A 20,333-nucleotide genomic window follows, 5' to 3' on the forward strand; every position below is an offset into this window, starting at 1 on the left:
CTTTGCAGCCTCATATACTGCATCAAATATAAGGCTCCCCTGTCCTTTACCATCTCCCAGAGTTTGCTCAATGGACTAATGTCCATTAAGTCAGTGATGCCATCCAGCCATCTCATCCTCTGTCATCCCCTTCTCCTCCCACTTTCAATCTTTCCTCGCATCAGGGTCTTTTCAAGTGAGTCAGTTCTTTGAATCAGGTGGTCAAAGTATTGGAGTTTTAACTTTCCCCACTAGTCCTTCCAATGAATTTTCAGGACCAATTTCCTTAAGGGTGGACTGGTTGGATCTCCTTGCAGTCCATGGGACTCTCAAGAATGTTCTCCAACACCACAGTTCAAAAGTTAATGACAATGAAATGAAACCTGTTGCTCAGTTGCACCCTGTAGGGCTAGCAGCTAGCACCCTGGACACCATAGATTATGACTGTTTCCATTGTCACGGAAAATTCTGTTGCATCTCTCCACTGTAGTCTTGACTCAACAGTTTGAGATGCTTACCTTTGGTAGTGCTGGGTTTTACCTGCTGTTGTGCAGACTTTTTCTAGCAAAATTGAGCAGGGGCTTCTTTTGTTGTGGAACACTGGGCTCAGTAGCTGTTGTGCCTGTGCTTTATCTCTCTGAGAGGTGTGTGATCTCTATGCACCAGGGTTCGAACACGTGTCTCCCACATCGGCAGGTGGATTCTTTTACCACTGAGCCACCAGGGAAGTCCCTGAACTTTATTTTACCCACTGAAGCCAGCATAGTGTGTATGTTAACTGATAGCATCATGAGTTCCCCCAGGAGTGGAACAGCAAGTGTAACTTCATCTAGAGATCCTTTCTGTTGAGAACATTGAGGAGCTCTGAAAAGGAGGAAAAGCAATGCAATGGTTTGAGGGGAGGCTGGAGTGTATGGCACTGTTGTAAATGAACTGACATGGTCCTCTTTGTTTTCGGTCCTTGGTGTGGGGTGTGGTGGGCTGCTCTGAGAAACATGGGCTGAGTGTTTGCTCAGTTTTCCTGACCTCTGTTGAGGTGTGTGTGTGGGGTGTTTTTCATTTATTTCTTGCCATAAGAATGTGTGAAGTTTCTCACTCAGTCTCTTCCAAGAGTCTGAGGGGAGTTTCCACAAGCAGCACCAAAACTTGTTGATCGTACCGAGTGGGGTTTTCTTGATGCATCCACTGTGCTCCTGTCCAGTATGTCATTTTCGGGGACCACAGAGGTTTTCTTGAACCAGTGGCCTTTGGTGTATTGGCCGTCATAGAAGGCCGGGTTCTGGTCATAGGAGCACAGTCGTGGAGCAGCTGTCTATGCTACCCAGGAGTTTTCTTCCAAGAAAGGTGGCTAACCATGTGCTGAGTTCAGTGTCCCCATCCCCAGGGCTGATGTTACAGGTTGGTGGCAGCCTGAGAGAGTGGAGTGACTTTGACATCTACCGTGGACTTTGAGCCAGTGTTCACGAATGGAGACCTGCTCCCTGCCCATCATCAACTACAAACCAGACAGTGAGTGAAACATATCGTACAGGGCCTCTTGGCTGCCTGGTGTTTGTGCACAGATCAGAGACACTCGGTGCTTCCCTGGTGGCTCAGACTGTAAAGAATCTGCCTGCAGTGCAGGAGACATGGATTCAATCCCTTGGTCTGTAAGATTCCCCTGGAGAAGGAAGTACAACCAATTTCACTATTCTTTCCTGGGGAATTCCATGGACAGAGGAGCCTGGCAGGCTACAATGGGGTCACAGAGTCAGACACATCTAAGTGACTAATAGACACAGAAGCTTTTATTGTCTGTGTGTCTGATGCCTGATTTCTTGAACATTAACTCATCTCCCTCTGTATCCCGTGTCTCCCCACTACCAGTTATCTCTGCTGGGGAGACAAGTGGGGCACAGAGCAGGGCCTGAGTCAAGGCTTTTTGAACTCAGCAGGAAAGTCCTGTGATCTCATTGCATGCCAGTCCAAGGCAGGGATGCAGAGAGGAGGAAAATGCAGCCTTTCCACATTGTGGGGGGGGGTTTTAGAGAATTGTCACTCACTTCAAATAAAAATGCATCTACTCCCTTTCTGAAAGTAGGAAGCTTCCTTTGAAATCTTGGACATTCTGAGGTTGGATTTTGTGTTTTTTAAAAGGTGGGGACCATTCCAGCAGCAGGCACAAGCCTGAGGTTTGATGGCCCACAAAAGCATTGGCAGGAGTTTTCCTGGAGCCTGTTTCTGGGTTGGAGTGTGTGTCTGTGAGGAAAGAGCCAGGAGGGCTGCTTGAGGGTCATTTAGTAACATCAGGCATCTGGAGCTATGAGAATCTGCTTATGTGTAGTGTGGTTTATCAGACCTAGGGTAGCACACCAGGGACTTTCCTCATAGCTCAGTCAATAGAGTCTTCCTGTAATGCAGGAAACCCGGGTTCAATTCCTGGGTCAGGAAGATCCCCTGGAGGAGGACATGGCAACCCACTCCAGTATTCTTGCCTGGAGAGTCCCATGGACAGATAAGTTTACAGGTGGGCTTAGAGTCCATGAGGTCACAAGAGTCAGACATGGCTTAGCAACCAAAGAGAGAGAGATGGTGGCTTGTGGACTAAGAGTTCCCTCGGGACTAGGTGCTGCTGGGGACTAGGTCCCCTGGACAGAGCTATTGAGACTCACCTGGATGGAGCCTGGAGAGTGGTCCAGGCCTAGCCTACACTGCATCCTCAACCCCTCCGGGTCCTGCTTCCCAGGTGGAATGGATGCGACCAGGTGGTGATAAGATCTTTTCCGCTGTGTGGTTTGAGAGGGAGCAGATTTTCAAACTTCCTAAACATGGAAGTCTGCATGGGTATCAAGAAGAGAGGTAGTTGTGCTCAGAAGTGACCTGAAAATCTGCTTTTTCAGAATGGATATCACAAGCTGCAGAGGACTTGTTTCTATTGCTTTGTTTGTTTGTTTTTCCAATCAAGTTTTCCCCAAAGTAAGGGTTGGAATAAAGATGTAAATATATGCTGAGTAGGGCTTCACTTGTGGCTTACCTGGTAAAGAGTCACTTTATGCTCTTTGTATGCTCATTGTATGCTCATCTGCATACAATGTGGGATACCAGGGTTCGATCCCAGGGTAGGGAAGATCCCCCAGAGAAGGGAAAGGCTACCCACTCCAGTATTGTTGGGTTTCCTTTGTGGTTCAGCTGGTAAAGTATCTGCCTGTAATGTGGGAGATCTGTGTTTGGTCTCTGGGCTCAGAAGATCCCCTAGAGAAGGGAGAGTGTACCAACTTTGGAATTCTGGCCTGGAGAATTTCAGGGACTGTTTAGTCCATGGGGTAGCAAAGAGTCGGACATGGCTGAATGACTTGCACTTTCACTTTCATTCACTCCAATATTCTTGGACTTCCCTTGTGGTTCAGCTGTTAAAGAATCCACATGCAATTCAGCAGACTTGGGTACAATCCTGGTTTGAGAAGATTCCCCTGGAGAAGGGAAAGATTACCCTCTCCAGTATTATGGCCTGGAGAATCCCATGGACTGTATAGTCCATGGGGTCACAAAGAGTTGGAAATAACTGAGCAACTTTTATTTAACTTCAAGTCACTAGTAGGTGGGGAGGATTTATGCATGTGGAGGGAAAAGAATGCAATGAAGAGGGGTGTTTCCCATGTTTTCCTGCTTGGGTGAAATGCTGGAATTTTTCTTCTGAATTTGAGAACCTTGAGGCAGAGGAGGATCAAGCAACCCAAGTTGAGGGTCTGGGGTCCCAAACTCCTAGACCTCATCTCCCCAGTCCTGGAATGTGTGACCTGGATGGGCCCATCTTTGAGTTGGTCTCTCCTGTGTGGAAGGCTCCACCCTAGGACCAGATTGTTTACTCAACTGAGTTCTGATTCTTGAGCTGCGCCTGGGCACACAGAGTGTTTCCAGTGGATGTCTCTTGTCTTGGCAGAATCTAGTGGATGATGGACAGCAACACCAAGGTGAAGATTGTGCCCATCAAGATGGTGCACTCGGAAAGCCAGCCTGAGAAGGAAACCTGTCAGTCATTGGCCTGCATCCTGGAGCCACCAACATTGCCCCCAGGCCTCCAGTGGGACCAAATCATGATGCTCAGCATGTTGGAGTAGTCCTACTTCTGCCCCTACAGCTGCCAGGGTGCCAAGCCCCAGTCCCCTGGTGACCCTGGGTCCCCCGCCAAGGACGGCTGGCCTCCCCTCCCACACTCAGATATATGGAGGCCAAAGATAGGACTAATGACTACCTCAAGTCGGAGAAGCTGATTTGTAAAAGCCCGGACAGGGATAAGTCACTGACGGACATCCTGGATCCCGATGTTAGGATGAGAACCACCATGGACCTATGGAGGGCAGCTTCCCCAAAGACAAGCACCCCCTAGAAGGAGCACAGCAATGGAGGAAGCTTCTGCCCAAGGTTCCGTTGCCCATGACAGAGAAGTGAGTAGACCACCCCACCCCATCTCTGCCCCTGTCCTTCCCTGTGTGTGCTTCTAACCTCTTGGGCTTCCAGGGCAAGGGGCCTGAGATGTATCTCTGTCTGTTCTCATGCGTGCTCTCTGATGACAGATTTATCCGTAAGTATTTGTCATTTTGAATATATATATATATATATATATATATATATATATATATATATATATATTGACACCTATCCTGAATTAAAGGTCCATTCTGGGACAGTGATGTCAGTTGGGCAAAGATGTGTAAAGACACATTTCTAGGGATGCCCAAGTGTGCTTTTCTCATAAGGTAGTGGTTCTTCTCTCCTGTCTTCCCTCCCTCGGGGCACTTGTCAATGTTGGGAGACACTTCTCATTGTCTCTTCTGGGAGAGTGGAGGCCAGGGATGGTGCTTGTCGATTTTCAGGGGCACAGGACAGCCCCCCCATCATAACAAAGAACAATCCAATGCCAAAAGTCACTAGTGCTGAGGAGCAGAAACTTGTTAGAGAGGAGTGAAAGTAGAGGCTACAGAGGATATGTACTTACAAAAAAGGCCTTCTATTTTCACATATTTAGCTGAGGGGGTGAATTTACTGTAATTCATTCTGTATGGAGTGGGCGGCTATGATGGCACACAGAGCAGGGCCAAGAGGAGCTACCCCATGCCCAAGGCCAGGGGCAGAGGTCAAAAGAAGCTGCACCATGTCAAAGGCCAGGGGCAGTGGCCGGGAGGAGCAACTCCACGTCCAAGGAGCCGTGGCTGTGTGGGCTTGGAGGGCCTAGAGGAGCTATTCCATGTTCAAGGTCAGGAGGGGCAGCGGAAGGAGATACTCCTCGCCCAAGGTAAGAGAAACCCAAATAACATGGTAGGTGTTGCAAGAAGGCATAAGAGGGCAGACACACTGAAATCATAATCACAGAAAACTAGTCTATCTAATCACACTAGGACCACAGCCTTGTCTAACTCAATGAAACTAAGCCATACCCTGTGGGGCCACCCAGATGGGCCGGCATGGTGGAGAGGTCTGACACAATGTGGTCCACTGGAGAAGGGAATTGCAAACTACTTCAGTATTCTTGCCTTTAGAACCCCATGAACAGTGTGAAAAGGCAAAATTATAGGATACTGAAAGAAGAACTCTACAGGTTAGTAGGTGCCCAATATGCTACTGCACATCAGTGGAGAAATAACCCCAGAAAGAATGAAGGAATAGAGCAAAAGCTAAAACAATACCTAGTTGTGGATGTGACTGGTGATATAAGCAAGGTCTGATCCTGTAAAGAGAAATATTGCATAGGAACCTGGAATGTCAGGTCCATGAATCAAGGCAAATTTAAAGTGATCAAACAGGAGATGGCAAGAGTGAATGTCGACATTCTAGGAATCAGCGGACTAAAATGGACTGAAATGGGTGAATTTAACTCAGATGACCATTATATCTACTACTGCGGGCAGGAATCCCTTAGAAAAAATGGAGTAGCCATCATGGTCAACAAAAGAGTCTGAAATGCAGTACTTGGATGCAATCTCCAAAACGACAGAATGATCTCTGTTTATTTCCAAGGCAAACTATTCAATATCACAGTAATCCAAGTCTATGCATCAACCAGTAACGCTGAAGAAGCTGAAGTTGAATGTTTCTATGAAGACCTACAAGACCTTTTAGAACTAACATCCAACAAAGATGTTCTGTTCATTATAGGGGACTGGAATACAAAAGTAGGAAGTCAAGAAACACCTGGAGTAACAGGCAAATTTGGCCTTGGAATACGGAATGAAACAGGGCAAAGACTAATAAAGTTTTGCCAAGAAAATGCACTGGTCATAGCAAACACCCTCTTCCAAGAACACAAGAAAAGACTCTACACATGGACATCCCCAGATGGTCAACACCGAAATCAGATTGATTACATCCTTTGCAGCCAAAGATGGAAAAGCTCTATATGATCAACAAAAACAAGACCAGGAGATGACTGTGGCTCAGATCATGAACTCCTTGTTGCCAAATACAGACTGAAATTGAAAAAAGTAGGGAAAACTACTAGACCATTCAGGTATGACCTAAATCAAATCCTTTATGATTATACACAGGAAGTGAGAAATAGATTTAAGGGACTAGATCTGATAGACAGAGTGCCTGATGAACTATGGATGGAGGTTCATGACATTGTACAGCAGACAGGGATCAAGACCATCCCCATGGAAAAGAAATGCAAAAAAAGCAAAATGGCTGTCTGAGGAGGCCTTACAAATAACTGAAAAGAAGAGAAGTGAAAGCAAGGGAGAAAATGAAAGATATAAACATCTGAATGCAGAGTTCCAAAGACTAGCAAGGGGAGATAAGAAAGCCTTCCTCAGAGATCAATGCAAAGAAATAGAGGAAAACAACAGAATGGGAAAGACTAGAGAACTATTCAAGAAAATGAAAAATACCAAGGGAACATTTCATACGAAGATGGGCTCGAAAAGGACAGAAATGGTATGGACCTAACAGAAACAGAAGATATTAAGAAGAGGTGGCAAGAATACACAGAAATGTACAAAAAAGATCCTCATGACCAAGATAATCACAATGGTGTGATCACTCACCTAGAGCCAGATATCCTGGAATGTGAAGTCAAGTGGGCCTTAGAAAGCATTACTACGAGCAAAGCTAGTGGAGGTGATGGAATTCCAGTTCCACTGTTTCAAATTCTGAAAGATGATGCTGTGAAAATGCTGAACTCAATATGCCAGCAAATTTGGAAAACTCAGGAGTGGCCACAGCACTGGAAAAGGTCAGTTTTCATCACAATCCCAAAGAAAGCCAACGCCAAGGAATGCTCAAATTGCTGCACATTTACACTCATCTCACACGCTAGTAAAGTAATGCTCAAAATTCTCCAAGCCAGGCTTCGGGCAATACTTGAACTGTGAACGTCAGTTGTTGAAGCTGGTTTTAGGAAAGGCAGAGGAACCAGAGATGAAATTGCCAACATCCATGGGATCATAGAAAAAGCAAGAGAGTTCCAGAAAAAAACATCTATTTCTGCTTTATTGACTATGCCAAAGCCTTTGCCTGTGTGGATTACAATAAACTGTGGAAAATTCTGAAAGAAATGGGAATACCAGAGCACCTGACCTGCCTCTTGAGAAGCCTATATGCAGGTCAGGAAGCAACAGTTAGAACTGGACATAGAGCAACAGACTGGTTCCAAATAGGAAAAGGAGTATGTCAAGGCTGTATATTGTGACCTTGCTTGTTTAATTTATAGTCAGAGTACATCATAAGAAACTCTGTGGTGGAAGAAGCACAAGCTGGAATCAAGATTGCTTGGAGAAATATCAATAACCTCAGATACGCAGATGACACCACCCTTATGGCAGAAAGTGAAGAGGAACTAAAAAGCTTCTTGATGAAGGTGAAAGAGGATAGTGAAAAAGTTGGCTTAAAGCTCAACATTCAGAAAACGAAGATCATGGCATCTGGTCCCATCCCTTCATAAGAAATAGATGGGGAAAGAGTGGGAACAGTGTCAGACTTTATTTTGGGGGGGCTCCAGAATCACTGCAGATGGTGACTGCAGGCATGAAATTAAAAGATGCTTACTCCTTGGAAGGAAAGTTATGGCCAACCTAGACAGCATATTCAAAAGCAGAGACATTACTTTTCCAACAAAGGTTCATCTAGTCAAGGCTATGGTTTTCCCAGTCGTCATGTATGGATGTGAGGGTTGGACTGTGAAGAAACCTGAGCGCTGAAGAATTGATGCTTTTGAACTGTGTTGTTGGAGAAGACTCTTGAGAGTCCCTTGGACTGCATGGAGATCCAACCAGTCCATTCTAAAGGAGATCAGCCCTGGGATTTCTTTGGAAGGAGTGATGCTGAAGCTGAAACTCCAGTACTTTGTCCACCTCATGAAAAGAGTTGACTCATTGGAAAATACTGTGATACTGGGGTGGATTGGGAGAAGGAGGAGAAGGGGACGACAGAGGATGAGATGGCTGGATGGCATCACTGACTCGATGAATGTGTGTCTGAGTCAACTCTGGGAGTTGGTGATGGACAGGAAGGTCTGGTGTGCTACAATTCAAGGGGTTGCAAAGAGTCGGACATGACTGAGTGACTGAACTGAACTAAACTGAACTGATTCTCTATAGAGGACTGGGTGGGAAGCTTCCCTTGTGGCTAAGATGGTTAAAGAATGCACTTGCAACAGGGAAGATCTGTGTTCAATCCCTGAGTTGGTAAGATGCCCTGGAGAAGGGAATGGCTGCCCACTCCAGTATTCTGGCCTGGAGAATCACAAAGACAGAAAAATTGGTGGCTAACACTTCCCATGGGTCACCAAGAGTGAGAAGTGACGGAGTGACTAAGAGTATCATATGCTTCCTTCTCTAAAGGGCCTTCTTTAGCCTCTTGCATTAAGTCACCTGCTTACCAAGATGTTTTTCCTTACATCTGTCATACAAGTGCATGTGGTCTTGGTAAACATCACTGATTGTTAGTAGGTGGGCTGCAGACAGGGGCTCAGATGCTGCAAATGCAGCCTCTGCTGGAAGGATGCCTGGTGAACTTGGGGCCTGTGGCTGCACTGCCAATGGCAACAGACCATAGACTCAACTCCATAGACCTCAGGCTACCCAAGAAATCTACCTTTATCCTCCTCTCCCATAGTCAGGGCTTCAGCTACTATTTAGCAGGGGTTTCTAGTTCCGGGTGGATTCCCTGGTGCCTCAGATGGTAAAGGGTCTGCCTGCAATGTAGGAGACCCCAGTTCGATCCTTGGGTTGGGAAGATACCCTAGAGAAGGGAATGACAACCCACTCCAGTATGCTTGCCTGGAAAATCCCAGGGACAGAGGAGCCTGGGCGGGGCTATAGTCCATGGGGTCTCAAAGAGTCAGATGTGACCGAGCGACCTGCCCTTTCCACACTGTTTTTTGTTTGTTTGTTTGCTTGATATATTGATTTTTTTTTTTTTTGCATACACCCTAACATGTGTGATCTTCTCTTCCCAACTAAGTGATCAAACTCTTATCTCCTGCATTGGAAGGCAGAGTCTTAGCCACTGTACCACCAGGGAAGCCCACTCTGTTCCTGCTTCTGCTTTCTCCTCTCTCTGACTGATGTCCTTTCATTGGCCCCGTGGTTTGCAAGTCCAAGCCCAGGTTTCAGTTGCATCTGTGGGCACAGTCAGAGCTACCATTCGTTTTCTCAGGAGGGAGGAGACCAGTTTGCTGGAGGCCACACCCTTGGTCACCAACTCCACCTACTACAGCACATAGGTCCCCAAGGCAGAGCTGCTGATAAAGATGAAGGACTTGCAAGAGCAGCAGGAGCCAGAAGAGGACTTGGGGAGTGACTTGGACCATGACCTGTCAGTGAAAAAGTTAGGGAGGCCGGAATTCAGATGATAACGTGCTAACTGGAGACAGGTGGTGATCCTCAGGTCCTCCCTCAGCCTGGCCCTGCACATGCACCATTTGTGTTGGGCAGAATGCTGACATTTGGGCCTGTAAGTGATGCCTTTTGTGAAACAGTCTTCTGTCCTAAAATTGGGCCTCTTCACATGACCTACTTGCTATCTCTCTGTCATAAGATCCAATATCAAAAGAACGTGGTGTCCACAAGTCTCTTTCATTTTAAGGTCAATGGATAATGTTTCTTCTATCCCAGTTGAAACCCAAGGGACTTAATTATATGACCTTCAGCAGCGTCCATACCATCTTTGAGTACCTATTTAAAATTCCTATAATCAGGTAATAAATCCAACAACAGATCATAAAGGCTGTGCTAACCAAAAAGCAGTCACCGTTTAACTCCAGAAACTATCCCAGGCCCTTGGGGATACAGCAGCAACATGCAAAATAGTCATTCCTTCCCTGAAGGCACTGTGTATTTGCAGCACAAAAACAAACACACAATATAGGGCCTGTGGGCCACACATGGCCCCCACTCTGCTATTGTCAATAAAGTTTTATTTAAAGACAACCAATTCATTCTTTTATACATGGCCTCTGGTGAACTTTAATACTGAAGGCCATGTTGATTTGTGGCTGTGTGGCTTCTGAAGTCTAAAATATTTACTCGCTGGCTCTTTACAGAAAACATTTTCAAACATATAATGTAATTGGTCAGAAAAGTAAAACTGGGTGAAGGCATACAGAGATAAAGGAGTGTGATTTTAGAGAAGGCTCCGATGAGCTCATGATGCAGAAAAGCCTGGAGTGATATGAGGGGATTTCCGGTTCTGTCAAGGACTGGAGGGATTTGAGGGCAACAAGTACAAAGGCCGTGGGGTAGGAGATATGTGACATATTGGGAAGGCAGCAGACACCACTGGTTGGGAGCACTGTTGACAGAAGGAGGGAGGATTGTAGATGTAGTTCAGGGACCAGAGGGTGGACCAGGAGGAAGGAGGGTGGGAGATGAGGTCAGGGAGCAGCGGCTGAAGCTGTGTGGACAAGGGGGCTAGGAAGGGGGGTCAGGGACCAGTGTCTGTAACTGGACGAAGAGGAGGGAGGACCGACGAGGAGATCAGGGGCCAGCGTTTGGAGTGGTGTGGACAAGGACCTGTATGATTGGACAGGAGGGCAGATAACAGTGGATGAAACTGTGTGGACAAGGTGGAGGGAAGTTTTAACAGGAAGACAGGGCCTTGTGTCAGGAGCTCCATGGAAATTTAAGAGGCAAATTGGAGATCAAAGTCTGGGACCTGTGGCCAGAGCTGTGTGGACAAGGATGGGAAAGATTGCACTTGAGATCACACAGACCCGTAGGTGCAGCTGTGTGGACAGGGAGGAAGATGATGATTGGAGAGGATGTCAGGAACAAGTGACTGGAGAAATGTGAATAAAGAAAAACAAAATTGGAGAGACAGTCAAGGTGCTTGAGCTGCAGCTGTGGAGACAGCAAGGGATGTTTGGCTATAACATCATAAGACAAGTGGCTAGACCTGTGTGAACAAGGATGAAGAGGTTTGGAGATGAAGTCAAAGACCAGTTGGCTGGAGCTGTGTGGACACAGAGCTGAAGGATTAGAAAGGAAGTCAAGGACCAGGTGCTGGAGCTCTCTGTACAAGGAGGAAAAGGATTGTAGATAACTGTGAGGGACAGGGGAGCTAGAGCCATATGAATAAGGATGAGGAGGATTGCCTTTCAGGTCAGTGACGACTAGAAGCTGTGTAGACAAACAGAAAGGGGAATGAGAGACAAAATGAGGGACAAGTTGCTAGAGCTGTGTGGACAAGGAGGAAGATTGGAAATGTGGCTAGACCAGTGGCTGAAGCTGTGTGGATAAGGAGGAGGAGGACCAGAGAGAAGGTCAGGAACATGTGTTTGGAGATGTTTCAACAAGTAGGTGAAGGATTTGTGATAATACTCAGTGGCTGGCGCTGTGTGAAGAATGATGAGGTGGATTGCAGATAAAATCAGGACAAGTAGCTGGAACTGGGTATGCAAGGAGAAAGACTGGAGGTAAAGTCAGCAGCAACATGGGCAGGCCTGTGTGAATAAGGATTAGATTTCGTGGTTTGGAGATTTTAAGTCAGGGACCAGTGGCTGGAGCTGTGTGACGAAGAGGAGGAACATTGAGAGGCAGTCAGGGACAAGTAGCTGGAGCTGTGAGGACTAGAAAGAGGAAGATTTGACCAAAGGTCAGGGACCAGTAGCTGGAACTTTGTGGACAAGGTAGAGGAATGTTCGAGAGGCAATCAGGAACCAGTTACTGGAGCTGTGTGTATAAGGAAAAGCAGGACTGGAGAAGGGATCAGAGCCCTGTAGCTGTTTCTGTGTAGACGATGAGGGAAGATTGAATATAAAATCAGAGAAAGGTGGCTGGACGTGTGTGAGGAAGGATGAGGGGATTTGTAGATCAAATCAGGGCAGGGACTGTGGGGACAAGGATAAAGAGGATTAGAGTTCAAGCCAGTGACAAGTAGATGGGACAGTGTTGACAGAACGGAAGACCTTTGAGAGACAAGGTTAGGAACCAGTTGCTATAGCTACATAGACAAGGAAAAGGACACTTATAGATAAAGTCAAGGGACAAGTGTCTGGACTTGTGTTGACATGCAGAAAGAGGATAGGAAGAAAGGCAGGGACCAATGGTTAAAGCCCTCAGCAGAAGACCAAGAAGGATTGAAGAGGAAGTCAGGGACCAGTGGTTGGAGATTTTGGGACAGAGAAGGAGGTCTGGAGATGCACTCAGGTGGTCATGGCTGGTGCTGTTTGGTCAAGGAGGAAGATAGGAGATGAGCTCAGGGACCATGGGTGGGCCTGTGTGGACAAGGAGGAGGGAGCATGTAGATGCTGGAGCTGTTTGGACACGGAGGAGAAGGACTAGAAAGGAAACTAAGGAGTTGAAAGGAAACCAATGGCTAAAAGCTCTCTGTACAAGAAGGAGAAAGAGCTCCACCAGGGCCTGGAGCTGTGTATACAAAAAGGACAATTGGAAATAATGTCAGTGACAGCGGGCCACATCTGTGTGAGCAAGGATGAGGAGGTTCATCAATTAACAACCCAGAGAGCCCTGGCTGGGACTGTATGGATATGAATGAGGAGGACTTCAGTTCAAGTCAGTTCAGTTCAGTCACTCATTCCTGTCTTGTGCCTAGCTGTCTTTGGAGAAGAGGATGGTAGACGAGGTCAGGAACCAGTGACTTGGAGCTATGTGGAGAGGCTCAGGAGTAGGCTGTGAAACATTGTTGGGGCTCAGTGTTCAAGGTGGAAATGATTCATAGTCAAGGCAAGGACTGGTGCTCAGGGCCCTGTGCACAAGAATGGGGACAAGTGTACTTTGGGTCAGTGATCACTAGATGGAGATCTGTAGAAAAGTGAAAGGCTCACTAGAGACAAGGTAAGGAACCATTGATGGGAACTTTGTGTTCAAGGAGGAGATTGATTTGACAGGTGGCCAAGGACCTATAGATGAAGCTGTGCAAACACAAGAAGGAGTTACGGAGCACAGTTTGGGCACCAGTGGCTGGAACTGTGTGGACAAGAAGGAGGAAGATTGGAAAGTAGGCTAGGCACTGGCCATTGAAGCTGTGTGTAGAAGAGGGGGAAAAAAGTGAAAGTTAGTTGCACAGTCATGTATGACTCTTTGTGACCCCACGGATGGTAGCCAGTGTGGCTCCTTTGTCCCCTGGCATGCTGCAGTCCATGGGGTCACAAAAAGTCATACACAACTGACTGACTGACTGAACTGAACTGAGACAAAAGGAATGGCATTGATAGACAACTTTAGGGATCAGTTGCTGGGGCTGCTGGACAAGGGGCAGGAGGATTGGACAGGATGCCAGGGACCAGTGGTTAGAGAGAGATGTGGGAAAGGAAAGGTTGAGAAGAAATTAGTGACTTCTGGCTGGAGTTGTATGGAAAATGAAGAGGAGGATTTATTGGAGTGGGAATCAGAGACCAGTGGCTGAAGCTATGTGGACAAAAAGTCCACATATTAGAGAGAAGTTCAGGGATCTTGGCTGGAGCAGTGTGGACAAGTAAGAAGCAGGTTGTAGAGGAGATCAGGGACCAGTGAATGAAGCTGTGAGGACAAGGAGCAGGAGGATTGTAGAGAAGGGCACAGACAACTGGCTTGAAGTACATGGACATGTAGCAGAATAGTGTGGAGAGAAAGACATCAAGTTCTCACAGGAATATGTGCAAAAGTAGGTTGGAAGATTTGAGAGAAGGTAAGAAACCTTTGTCTGGATCTCTGTAGACGAGGATGAGGAGAATTGTAGAAGAGGTCAGAGACCAGTGGTCGAAGCTCTGTGGACTTGGAGCAGAACGTCCAGAAACAGCAGCTGGAGCTCTAAGTATAAGGAGGGAGAGGGTTGTTGATAGAGTACAGTTCAGGTACTGGTGATGGAAACTGTGCCCAAGGGTGAGGACACAGTGGAGGAGAGTGGAAAAGTTGGCTTCAAACTTAACATTCAAAAAGTAAGCTCATGGCATCTGGCCCCATCACTTTATGGCAAATACATGGGAAAACAGTGGAAAGAGTGAGAGATTTTATTTTTAGGGTGCTCTAGAATCACTGCAGGTGGAGACTGAAACCGTGAAATTAAAAGACACTTCTTGGAAGAAAAGCTATGACTGACCTAGACAGCATGTTAAAAAGCAGAGACATTACTTTGCCAACAGAAGTCCATTTAGTCAGAGCTATGGTTTTTCCAGTAGTCATATGTAGATGTGAGGGTTGGAATATAAAGAAAGCTGGGCCAAAGAATTGATGCTTTTGAACTGTGGTGTTGGAGAAGACTCTCTAGAGTACAATGGACTGCAAGGAGATCCAACCAGGCCATCCTAAAGGAGATCCGTCCTGAATAGGATGATGATGAAGTGGAATCTCCAATACTTTGGCCACCTGATGGGAAGAACTGACTCAGGGAAAAGACCCTGATGCTGAGAAAGACTGAAGGCAGAGGAGAAGGGGATGACAGAGGTGAAATAGTTGGATGGAATCACTGACTCTATGGACATGAGTTTGAGCTCCAGGAGTTGGTGATGAACAGGGAAGCCTGGTGTGCTGCAGCCCATGGGGTCACAAAGAGTCGGATATGACTGAGCAACTGAACTGAAGGGTGAGGACAATTTCAGTTTAGGTCAGCAACCTTTAGATGGAACTGTGTAGAAAAGAGGAAGGCTGATGAGAGAGGTGTTCAGGGACCAGTTCCTGGCCTTGTGTGTGGACAAGGAGGAGGAGGGATTTGTGCTAGGGACATGTGGGTACAGCTGTGTGAACATGAGGAGGAATGGAAGGGGCTTCAGGGACCAATTTTCAAGTTGTGCTGACTTGGAAGGAGAGGACTGGAGATGAGTTCAGTGATCTGTTGCTGAAGCTATGTGCACAAGAAGGAGAACATTTGGAGAAGAGATCAGGGAACAGTGGCTGGAGCTTTGGGAACTCGAGGCAGGAGGATTGGAAAGCAAAATCAAGGACCAGTGGTTAGGGCCCTGTATACCAGGAGGAGTACAGATAATACCAGGCTCCGATGAGTGGAGGGGTGTGTTCAAGTGGAAGGAAGGCTGAAGATAATGTCAGGGACAGGAGGCCGGATCTGTGTGAAGGATGGGGAGGTTTGTAGATGAAGTCCCGGAGTGTGTGGACAAGGATAAGGAGGATAGCAGATAAGTTGAAGGATCATGGTTGAAGCTGTTAAGACAAGGGGCAGAGGACTGGAAGAGAAATTGCTGACCCTTGGCGAGAGCTCTCTGTCCAAGGAGGAGGAGGCTTACAGATAAAGTCAGGCACTGATGGCTGGAACAGTGTGTACATGTAGGAGTAGGTTTTAAGATAAAGTGAGGGACAGGCAGCCTGTCCTATGTGAATGGGATGAGAAGGCTTGAATATTAAGTCAGGCACCAGTGGCTGGGACTGTGTGGGCTATGATGAGGAGCATTGTAGTTGAGGTCAGAGATCACTAGATTAGATGTGTAGACAAAGACTTAGGCAGGGCTTCCTAGGTGACTCAGTGGTAAAGAATATGCCTGCCAATGCAGGAGGTGCGGGTTCAATTCCCAGTCTGGAAGATCCCCTTGAGCAGGAAGTGGCAACCCATGCCAGTATTCTTGCCTGGGAAACTCCATGGACAGAGGAGCCCATTATTCCATGGCAATTCATTGGATGTGACTGCCGACACACACAGAGACACACAGACAGTGAGGAAAGAGGCTGGAAGATGAGTCCAGGGACCAGTGGCTGGATCTGTGTGAACATAGAGGAGGATTATCAGGGTGGAATTCAGGGATCAGCGGTTGGGTCTGTGTGGACACGAATGGGGCAAGTTTGCAGAGGAGGGCAGGGACTTGTGGCTGAACATAGGTGGAAAGGGAGGAATGACTGGAGATGAGGTAGGGGTGTGGGTGGTTTGTGTCTGGAGCTGTGTTGAAAAGGAGGAAGAGGATTGCATATCAAGTCAGTAGACCAGTGGCTGGAAGCTGTGTGAACAGGAAGGAGGAGATTGCACATGAGGTCAGTGACCACCAGAAACAGCCACATGAACAAAGGGGACAGGGTCTGGGAAGTGAAGTCAGGGTCTTGAGGTCAGGGAGCAGTGTAGACAGGATGAGGAGAGACATTGAGAGAGGAGCTCAGGGACCAGTGGCTGGGATATGTCGACAAGGAGGGAGTAGGGTTGGAGACCCATCAGGGACCCATGATTGGCACTTCTGGGTAAAAAAAAAAAAAAAGGAGTAGTATGGCTTTGTTGAACTCCCTGTGTCAACCTGAAAATTCCCACTGGCTTTTTCCATATTGTAATGTGCGTGTTTCCATGCTACTTTATCCATTAGTCTCACTATCCTTCCCCTATCCACCTGTTCTCTATGTGTCTGCATCTCCATGGCTGCCAAGCAAATAGGTTCATCAGTATCACCTTTCTAGATTCCATATGCATGTGTTAATATATAATACTTTTGTTTTTCTTTCTTTCTGATTTAGGTCACTCAGTATGATAGGCTCTAGGTTCATCCATCTCATTAGATCTGACTCAAATGTGTTTCTTTTTGTGGCTGCTATTCCATTGTGTACATGCACCATGGCTTCTTTATCCATCCATCATCTGATGGACATCTAGGTTACTTCCGTGTGCTGCTGCTAAGTTGCTTCAGTCATGTCCAACTCTATGCATCCCCATAGATGGCAGCCTACCAGGCTCCTTTGTCCCTGGGGTTCTCCAGGCAAGAATACTGTAGTGGATTGGCATTTCCTTCTCCACCCATGTGCCAGCTATTGCAAATAGTGCTGCAATGAATAGTAAGGTACATGTATCTATTTCAGTCATGATTTTCTCCAGGGTATATGTCCAGTACTGAGATTTGCTAGATCATATAGCATATTCAAAAGCAGAGACATTACTTTGCCAACAAAGGTCTGTCTAGTCAAGGCTATGGCTTTTCCTGTGGTCACGTATGGATGTGAGAGCTGGACTGTGAAGAAGGGTGAGTGCTGAAGAATTGATGCTTTTGAACTGTGGTGTTGGAGAAGACTCTTGAGAGTCCCTTGGACTGTAAGGAGATCCAACCAGTCCATTCTGAAGGAGATGAGCCCTGGGATTTCTTTGGAAGGAATGATGCTAAAGCTGAAACTCCAGTACTTTGGCCATCTCATGCGAAGAGTTAACTCATTGGAAATGACTCTGATGCTAGGAGGGCTTGGGGGCAGGAGGAGAAGGGGACGACAGAGGATGAGATGGCTGGATGGCATCACTGACTCAATGGCTGTGAGTCTGAGTGAACTCCGGGAGTTGGTGATCTACAGGGAGTTACAGGGAGTCCTGGCGTGCTTCGATTCATGGGGTCGCAAAGTGTTGGACACTACTGAGCATCTGAACTGAACTGAACTGAACTGATGATAGTTTTATTCCTAGTTTTTCTTTTGTATTGTTGTTTTAAGAAATCTCCATACTATTAGTGTCCATAATGGCTGTACCAATTTACATTTTCACTAAGAGTGCAAGAGGGCTTCCCTCATGGCTCAGGTGGTAAAGAATACTCCTACAAGGCAGGAGACCTGGGTTGAGATATTGCCTTGGAGCAGGGAAAGTCTATCCACTCCAGTATCTTGCCCGGAGAATCCAATGGAGTGTATAGTATTGGGAGTCGGTGTGAGGACCTCCACCCATGGCAAAGGTCATGAGGAAGGAGCCTCGACATACGCAAAGGTGGAATTGAGCCTCAGGAGTCCCCATGGAAATTCTTGAGCATCTACCCCCATTACCAGAGCCTGCCTACTTTACTACTTTGTGCTCTCACCTACACCTCTGACTTTAAGGGGGGTTGTCCCCCACCACCTCTTTAGGAGAAGGAGTTAACTTAGAGCTCCAGTTAATAATAATTCCTGGGTGTGACAGAAGTGTTCCAAACTTACAAACTCCTCTGAAGGTTCTCTAGCCTGCCTGACAGGCTTGTCCGCCCACATGTGGTTGCTCACAGCCTCCCAATCATGAGAGGCACGAGATGCTTTGCTAAGTCACTTCAGTCGTGTCAAACTGTGTGTGAGCCCACAGACAGCAGCCACCAGGCTCCCTCGTCCCTGGGATTCTCCAGGCAAGAACACTGGAGTGGGTTGCCATTTCCTTCTCCAATGCATTAAAGTGAAAAGTGAAAGGGAAGTCACTCAGTCCTGTCCGACTCCTAGCAACCCCATGGACTGCAGCCCACCGGACTCCTCCATTCATGGGACTTTCTAGGCAAAGTACTGGAGTGGGGGTACCATCGCAAGATGCTTTAAACCTTCTAAAAACAGGTTCCTTAGAAAAGTTAGAAAACCATTAGTATAAGTATAGTGGGCTGATTAGAAATTGCGTTGATGAAGGGTTTTTCGTTTGTTGAGCCAATGTTTGTTGCTAAGTCTCCACTTCCCCTGCCCTTACACACATTAATGAATGTATAGAAGAAATAAGTATTAACCTTTGATATTAATCACGTTAGACCTTAGGCTAAGTAAATTATTTTCTTAATTAAAACCCACTACACCCTCACCCTATAGGAATGTAACTTTATCTGGTACCTTCAGAAGGTGGAGTCTTTTTTAAGAATAATCACCCCTGGAGAAATAAGTGTACTGGTTGACTGACCACTGTCACAAGGAGAGGGTCATAAATTGTCAGCAGGCCCCCTGGCCAGAAGATGATGTAACACCCCTAAGACCTCTGTATACATTTGTATGAAGCACCTGACTTTGATAAAAGTCAGGACTGCTGACCCCACGTGACCTTTACATAACATCTCAGTGTATAAAAGTAGACTATGGAAAATAAAGAATTGGGATCAGTTTCTTGAAATACTGATCTCCCCATGTCGCTGTCTCTCTCAAACTCTGGCTGAGTCTCCATCTGGAGTGCAGAACCGTTTTCATGCTTACTAATTATGCCTGGGCTTCTAAGATCCAACTGGGGAGGCCTCAGTGTCTCCTCTCCTTTGGGAAAATGGAAGGACACCTGCAGCCTACGTAAGTGGTGCAAACTTCTTGTCTTGAAGTTTTATTAGTCTCCTGTGTAAACCAAGCTACTCAGCCTCTTTCCTACTGAGCTATCCTCATTCTATTACTCTTTACATCTCTAATTAATATCTAATTGAAGCTATTGTATCCTGATCCTCACCGACGCCGTCCCTGCTTTGAACTCCCTGGATCAGCCGGGGCTGGACCTCGGCAGTATAGTCCATAGAGCTGCAAAGAGTTGGACATGACTGAGCAACGTTCACTTTCCAAAAATGCGAGAGGGTTTCTGTTTTTTTCCACAGCCTCTCAAGCATTTATTGCCTGTAGATTTTTTCCATGCTGGGCTGATATTTGTTCATGTGAAGCAAGCTGCTGATGGCCCACAGGCCAGGAAGTGTGGGTGAATGCTTCAGGGCACCCGGATGAGCAGTGCCATGACTGAGTCCCGCACACTATACCCACTTGCAGGAGCTCATTGAAAGCCTCGGCTGAAAACTGCAGGTGCTGCTGGAGGCACAGGAGAGCCTGCTGGAGGATGTGCAGGCCAACAGTGAGCTGGGCGATGAAGTGCAAGCCCTGGTCAAGGCTGTGTGCAAGCCCAATGAGTTTGACAAGTTCCACATATTCATCGGGGACCTTGACAAGGTGGTGAACTTCCTGCTGTCGGTGTCCAGCCACCTGGCCCGCATGGAGAATGCCCTCAACAACCTGGAGGACAGCACACCTCCGAGTGATCAGGTACTCCCCTCAGGGGTGGGACAGGTGGATGGGACGGAGGGCCAGTGGGGTGCAGAGTGAACGCCTGGAAGCCTTGCTGGGATGGTTGTCCAGCTGGTTGCAGAAGATCTTCTTCTCTCTTGCTCCCTCCCTTCTCATAGTGGGGGGCTGCCACAAGTTTTCCAGTATTATGTAGTCGAGAGGTCATGTCTTATGTGTGTGACATTATGGACTGTAGCACTCCAGGCCTCCTTGTCCATCACTACCTCCTGGAGTTTTACT

General features: G+C 46.9%; 1 pseudogene; it reads left to right on the forward strand.

Annotated features, from left to right (window-relative positions):
- Positions 1 to 3,908: 3,908 nt before the first annotated feature.
- LOC138986794 (protein Shroom2-like) lies at positions 3,909 to 20,132 on the forward strand (annotated as a pseudogene).
- Positions 20,133 to 20,333: the final 201 nt, after the last annotated feature.

Source organism: Bos mutus, unplaced genomic scaffold (assembly GCF_027580195.1).
Source record: "Bos mutus isolate GX-2022 unplaced genomic scaffold, NWIPB_WYAK_1.1 CTG163, whole genome shotgun sequence".
NCBI classification, from domain to species: domain Eukaryota; kingdom Metazoa; phylum Chordata; class Mammalia; order Artiodactyla; family Bovidae; genus Bos; species Bos mutus.